This window comes from Salvelinus sp. IW2-2015, linkage group LG7 (genome assembly GCF_002910315.2).
Source record: "Salvelinus sp. IW2-2015 linkage group LG7, ASM291031v2, whole genome shotgun sequence".
NCBI lineage: Eukaryota > Metazoa > Chordata > Actinopteri > Salmoniformes > Salmonidae > Salvelinus > Salvelinus sp. IW2-2015.
The window spans coordinates 31,576,120-31,583,183 of NC_036847.1; the positions used below are offsets into that span (position 1 = coordinate 31,576,120).

Here is a 7,064-nt window from a genome sequence, read left to right on the forward strand (position 1 = left end):
TCATCCTTATTCCCTCTGTCCCTCCTCTCCGTATTACCTCTGTCCCTCCTCTCCGTATTACCTCTGTCTCTCCTCTCCTTATTCCCTCTGTCCCTCCTCTCTTACTTCCCTCTGTCCCTCCTCTCCTTATTACCTCTGTCCCTCCTCTCCTTATTACCTCTGTCCCTCCTCTCCTTATACCTCTCCTCTCTCCTATTACCTCTGTCCCTCCTCTCTTATTACCTCTGTCCCTCCTCTCCTTATTACCTCTGTCTTTCCCTCCTTATTCCCTCTGTCTCTCCTGTCCTTACTCCCTCGTCCCTCCTCTCCTTATTCCCTCTGTCTCTCCTCTCCTTATTACCCCTGTCCCTCCCTCCTTATTACCTCTGTCTCTCCTCTCCTTATTCCCTCTGTCTCTCCTCTCCGTATTACCTCTGTCCTCCTCTCCGTATTACCTCTGTCTCTCCTCTCCTTATTACCTCTGTCTCTCCTCTCCGTATTACCTCTGTCCCTCCTCTCCTTATTACCTCTGTCTCTCCTCTCCGTATTCGCTCTGTCCCTCCTCTCCTTATTACCTCTGTCCCTCCTCTCCTTATTCCCTCTGTCTCTCCTCTCCGTATTACCTCTGTCTCTCCTCTCCTTATTACCTCTGTCCCTCCTCTCCTTATTACCTCTGTCCCTCCTCTCCTTATTACCTCTGTCCCTCCTCTCCTTATTACCTCTGTCCCTCCTCTCCTTATTACCTCTGTCCCTCCTCTCCGTATTACCTCGTCTCTCCCTCCTATTACCTCTGTCTCTCCTCTCCTTATTACCTCTGTCTCTCCTCTCCTTATTACCTCTGTCCCTCCTCTCCTTATTACCTCTGTCCCTCCTCTCCGTTACCCTGTCCCCCTGCTCCTTATTACCTCTGTCTCTCTCCTCTCCTTATTACCTCTGTCTCTCCTCTCCGTATTACCTCTGTCCCTCCTCTTCTATTTACCTCTGTCCCTCCTCTCCGATTGCCTCTGTCCCTCTTCTCCGTATTCCCTCTGTCCCTCCTCTCCTTATTCCCTCTGTCCCTCCTCTCCTTATTACCTCTGTCCCTCCTCTCCGTATTCCCTCTGTCCTCCTCTCCGTATTCCCTCTGTCCCTCCTCTCCGTATTGCCTCTGTCCCTCTTCTCCGTATTCCCTCTGTCCCTCCTCTCCTTACTCCCTCTGTCCTCCTCTCCTTATTCCCTCTTGTCCCTCCTCTCCGTATTACCTCTGTCTCTCCTCTCCCTTATTCCCTCTGTCCCTCCTCTCCTTATTTCCCTCTGTCCTCGACAGAGGTAATAAGGAGGAGGGACAGAGGTAATAAGGAGAGGAGAGACAGAGATAATAAGGAGAGGAGAGACAGAGATAATAAGGAGAGGAGGGACAGAGGTAATAAGGAAAGGAGGGACAGAGGTAATAAGGAGAGGAGAGACAGAGGTAATAAGGAGAGGAGAGACAGAGGTAATAAGGAGGAGCGACATAAACCTCATCAAAGGATACGTGGGCCAGAGGCTGAGTTACTGGGAACACATGGGTGAGTGAGTGAGAGTGCGTGAGAGAGAGAGAAGGAAGCAAAAAGAAGGAGACATAAGGAGAAAGGGAGTGGGAGAGGTAGTGAATTAAAGAGAGATAGAAGACGAGATAAGAAAAGACAGAAGGAGAGATCTGGTTTATCTAAGAACTTCCATAAGCATGAGAGCAGAGCACCACCCTCCTCTCTCTCTTCCCTTCTCCAGATCAACTACAGTTCTCTCTACTCATATCTCCCAAATCAGGCACAATATTGACATAGTTTACAAGTCAATAGAGACCAGGCCAGTGAAACAGGTTATACAGTTGCGGTCAAATAAATTGGCAGCCTTGTGATAATGGAGTGCAATGACTGGAGCAGAATGTTCCTTTTTGTCTTTTCAAAACTGGTTGAATGGCTCATTTCCCCCTCTAGGCACCTGCAATTTACCACAGGTGACATACACTACACAGTAAACGAGAATCACTTGCCTCTAACCAAAATATTTGAACATAGTCCATTTTCTTTTTTTTTTTACTTTGAAGTGAAAAATCTAAATTTTGAATCAAATAGCCTAGACGGCCAGCACACATGAGATTTGGTTCTGGGTTACGATATTATTCAGTGTATGACATAAACTACTAGCTACGAGACGGATCCTCCTCATCCCGACACTTCAGAGGTAACATTAGGTTACATCACTGCCACTGGCTGAGCAACATCTTGATAGATTTCAAGATAACATAAAACATAGCTTGTAAAGAAAGCAATGAACCATGATGAGAGTCAGTCCTGATCTTTATCTATCCAGGTATGTCATTGGTATTGCAACTTGTCACAGACACCTGCAAAACAATATTGACATGTTACAAAAGCAACAGTGTAATATTCTGCAGTGCATGGTGTTTTACTGCTAATAGTTGGTAATCTATTGATGATTAGTGTGGTTTTAAAATAAGCATAAGATGGGAAACTATTGGAAGTGGATTCCAGAACCATCAAGTAATGAAAGCAGTTGTCAACAAACATGTAATATCCACAAGTGGCTGTCAAGATTTTATTTCTGTGGGATTTGACAGAATGTTTAAAGCCTGAAAAACATGTAGTGGCCAAAACCGTTCTGTTGGAAAACAACCATTCTATTGGAACACCTAACCATTCTATTGGAACACCTAAACCATTTCTATTGGAAACACCTAACCATTCTATTGGAAACACCTAACATTCTATTGGAACACCTAACCATCTATTGGAAACACCTAAACCATTCTGTTTGGAAAACAACCATTCTATTGGAAACCACCTAACCATTCTGTTGGAAACAACCATTCGTTGGAAAAAACCATTCTGTTGGAACACCTAACCATTCTGTTGGAAAACAACCATTCTGTTGGAAAAAACCATTATGTTGAACACCTAACCTTCTGTGGAAAACAACCATTCTGTTGGAACACCTAACCTATCTGTTGGAAAAACAAACCATTTCTGTTGGAACACCTAAACCATTCTTATTGGAAAAACAACCATTCTGTGGAACACCTAACCATTTCTATTGGAAAACAACCATTCTGTTGGAAAACAAACCATTCTAGGTGGAACACCTAACCATTCTTTTGGAAAACAACCATTCTGTTGGAACACCTAACCATTCTGTGGAAAACAACCATTCTATTGGAACCCTAACCACTGTTGGAAAACAACCATTCTGTTGGAACACCTAACCATTCTGTTGGAAAACAACCATTCTACTGGAACACCTAACCATTCTGTTGGAAAAACAACCATTCTGTTGGAACACCTAACCATTCTGTTGGAAAACAACCATTCTACTGGAACACCTAACCATTCTGTTGGAAAACAACCATTATGTTGGAACAACCTAACCATTCTGTTGGAAAACAACATTCTATTGGAACACCTAACCATCTGTTGGAAAACAACCATTCTGTTGGAACACTAACCATTCTGTTGGAAAACAACCATTCTACTGGAACACCTAACCCATTCCTGTTGGAAAACAACCATTCTGTTGGAAACACCTAACCCATTCTGTTGGAAAACAACCATTCTGTTGGAACACCTAACCATTCTGTTGGAAAACAACCATTCTACGGAACACCTAACCATTCTGTTGGAAAAACAACCATTCTGTTGGAACACCTAACCATTCTATGGAACACCTAACCATTCTGTTGGAACCCTAACCATTCTGTTGGACACCTAACCATTCTATTGGAACACTAACCATTCTATTGGAACAACCTACATTCTGTTGGAACACCTAACCATTCTATTGGAACACCTAACCATTCTGTTTGAACACCTAACCATTCTGTTGGAACACCTAACCATTCTGTTGGAAACCTACCATTCTGTGGACCACTTAACCATCGTTGGGAAAACAACCATTCTACTGAACATCAAAGATCCTCATGGCAAATCCCATGTCATCTAGCTGAGGGAAAACAGTCCTACAAATCCCATGTCATCTAGCTGAGGAAAACAGTCTACAAATCCCCATGTCATCTAGCTGAGGGAAACAGTTCTACAAATCCCATGTCATCTAGCTGAGGGAAAAAAAGTCTACAAATCCCATCTCATCTAGCTGAGGGAAAACAGTCTACAAATCCCATGTCATCTAGCTGAGGGAAAAAGTCTACAAATCCCATCTCATCTAGCTGAGGGAAAACAGTCTACAAAATCCCATGTCATCTAGCTGAGGGAAAACAGTCTACAAATCCATGTCATCTAGCTGAGGGAAAAAGTCTACAAATCCCATGTCATCTAGCTGAGGAAAACAGTCTACAAATCCCATGTCATCTAGCTGAGGGAAAACAGTCTACACATCCCCATGTCATCTAGCTGAGGGAAAACAGTCTACAATCGCCATGTCATCTAGCTAGGGAAAACAGTCTACAAAATCCCCATGTCAACTAGCTGAGAAAACGTCTACAAATCCCATGTCATCTAGCTGAGAAAACAGTCTACAAATCCCATGTCATCTAGCTGAGGGAAAACAGTCTACAAATCCCCATGTCATCTTAGCTGAGGGAAAACAGTCTACAAATCCCCACGTCATCTAGCTGAGGGAAAACAGTCTACAAATCCCCAATGTCATCTAGCTGAGGGAAAACAGTCTACACATCAAGTTCCAGCCTAATTAAAGCAGTCAAAACCATTTCCTTTTCAAATAAATTGTAAAATGACTAACTGTTATGAATTAGTGTGAATCCAACAATGGTCTGATTGAGAGTGGAAGGCTCTGGAAGCGTTTTGTAGAGGTAATGAAAGCTTAAAAATGACAGCTTGGTTTAAAGATGAAGCTTGGTTGAAGATGACAGCTGGTTGAAGATGACAGCTTGGTTAAAGATGACAGCGTGGTTAAAGATGACAGCGTGGTTAAAGATGACAGCGTGGTTAAAGATGACAGTTTGGTTTAAAGATGACAGCCTGATTAAAGATGACAGCGTGGTTAAAGAGAAGTTGGTTAAAATGACAGCTTGGTTAAAGATGACAGTTTTTGAAGATGACAGCTTGGTAAAGATAAGCTTGGTTAAAAGATGACAGTTGGTTGAAGATGACAGCTTGGTTAAAGATGACAGCTTGGTTAAAGATGACAGTTTGGTTAAAGAGACAGTTTGGTTAAAGATGACAGCTTGGTTAAAGATGACAGTGTTGGTTGAAGATGGACAGCTTGGTAAAAGATGACAGTTTTGGTTAAAGATGACAGTTTGGTTAAAGATGACAGTTTGGTTTAAAGATGACAGTTTGTTAAAGATGACAGCTTGGTTAAAGAGTGACAGTTTGATTGAAGATGACAGCTGGTTAAAGATTGACAGTTTGGTTGAAGATGACAGCGTGGTTAAGATGACAGCTTGGTTAAAGATGGACAGCCTGGTTGAAGAATGACAGTTTAGTGAAGATGACCAGTTTGGTTAAGATGACAGCTTGGTTTAAAGATGACAGTTTGGTTGAAGATGACAGTTTGGTTGAAGATGACAGCTTGGTTAAAGATGACAGCTTGGTTAAAGATGAAAGCTTGGTTAAAGATGAAAGCTTGGTTAAAGATGACAGCTTGGTTAAAGATGACAAGCCTGGTTAAAGATGACAGCCTGGTTAAAGATGACAGTTTGGTTAAAGATGACAGCTTGGTTAAAGATGACAGCTTGGTTAAAGATGACAGTTTGGTTGAAGATGACAGTTTGGTTGAAGATGACAGTTTGGTTGAAGATGACAGCTTGGTTAAAGATGACAAGTTTGGTTAAAGATGACAGTTTGGTTGAAGATGACAGTTTTGGTTGAGATGACAGCTTGGTTAAAATGACAGCTTGGTAAAGATGACAGCTTTGGTTAAAGATGACAGTTTGGTTAAAGATGACAGTTTGGTTGAAGATGACGTTTGGTTGAAGATTACAGCTTGGTTAAAGATGACAGCGTGGTTAAAGATGAAAGCTTGGTTAAAGATGACAGCTTGGTTAAAGATGACAGCTTGGTTAAAGATGACAGCCTGGTTAAAGATGTCAGCCTGGTTAAAGATGACAGGTTTGGTTAAAGATTAAAAATTGGTTAAAGATGACAGCCTGGTTAAAGATGACAGTTTGGTTAAAGATGACAGCGTGGTTTAAAGATGACAGCTTGGTTAAAGATGGCAGTTTGGTTAAAGATGACAGCGTGGTTAAAGATGACAGGTGCGTTTAAAAAATAATACAAAATAGTAACACAATAAATAACAATAACAAGGCTATACACAAGGAGTACCAGGTACCAAGTCAATGTGCAGGGTACGAGGTAATATGTATATACATGTAGGTAGGGGTAAAAATGACTAGGTAATCAGGATAAAACAAACAGAGTAGCAGCAGCGTATGTGGAGTGTGAGTGTGTGGCGCCAATATGCATGTTGTGTGTGAGTGTATGTTTGCGTGTCAGTGAAGTATGTGTGAGTGTGGATGAGCCAGTGAGTGTGCATAGAGTCAGTGTAGTATGTGAGGGTGGATAGAGTCCAGTGAGTGTGCATAGAGTCAGTGTAAGTATGTGTGAGTGTGTGGATAGAGTCCAGTGAGTGTGCATAGAGTCAGTGTAAGTATGTGTGAGTGTGTGGATAGAGTCCAGTGAGTGTGCATAGAGTCAGTGTAAGTATGTGTGAGTGTGTGGATAGAGTCCAGTGAGTGTGCATAGAGTCAGTGTAAGTATGTGTGAGTGTGTGGATAGAGTCCAGTGAGTGTGCATAGAGTCAGTGTAAGTATGTGTGAGTGTGGATTAGAGTCCATGAGTGTGCATAGAGTCAGTGTAAGTATGTGTGAGTGTGAGATAGAGTCCAGTGAGTGTGCATAGTCAGTGTAAGTATGTGTGAGTGTGTGGATAGAGTCCAGTGAGTGTGCATAGAGTCAGTGTAAGTAAGTGTGAGTGTGGATAGAGTCCAGTGAGTGTGCATAGAGTCAGTGTAAGTATGTGTGAGTGTGTGGATAGAGTCCAGTGAGTGTGCATAGAATCAGTGTAAGTATGTGTGAGTGTGTGGATAGAATCCAGTGAGTGTCATAGAGTCAGTATAAGTATGTGTGA

The 7,064-nt window shown here is 42.3% G+C and overlaps 1 long non-coding RNA gene across 1 annotated transcript; it reads right to left on the reverse strand.

Annotated features, from left to right (window-relative positions):
* Positions 1 to 2,022: 2,022 nt before the first annotated feature.
* Positions 2,023 to 3,872, reverse strand: LOC139028015 (uncharacterized). Its single transcript, XR_011480150.1, has 2 exons — positions 3,784 to 3,872; positions 2,023 to 2,674 (listed from the first exon to the last, which is right to left on the reverse strand). It is a non-coding gene; the product is annotated as an uncharacterized lncRNA (long non-coding RNA).
* Positions 3,873 to 7,064: the final 3,192 nt, after the last annotated feature.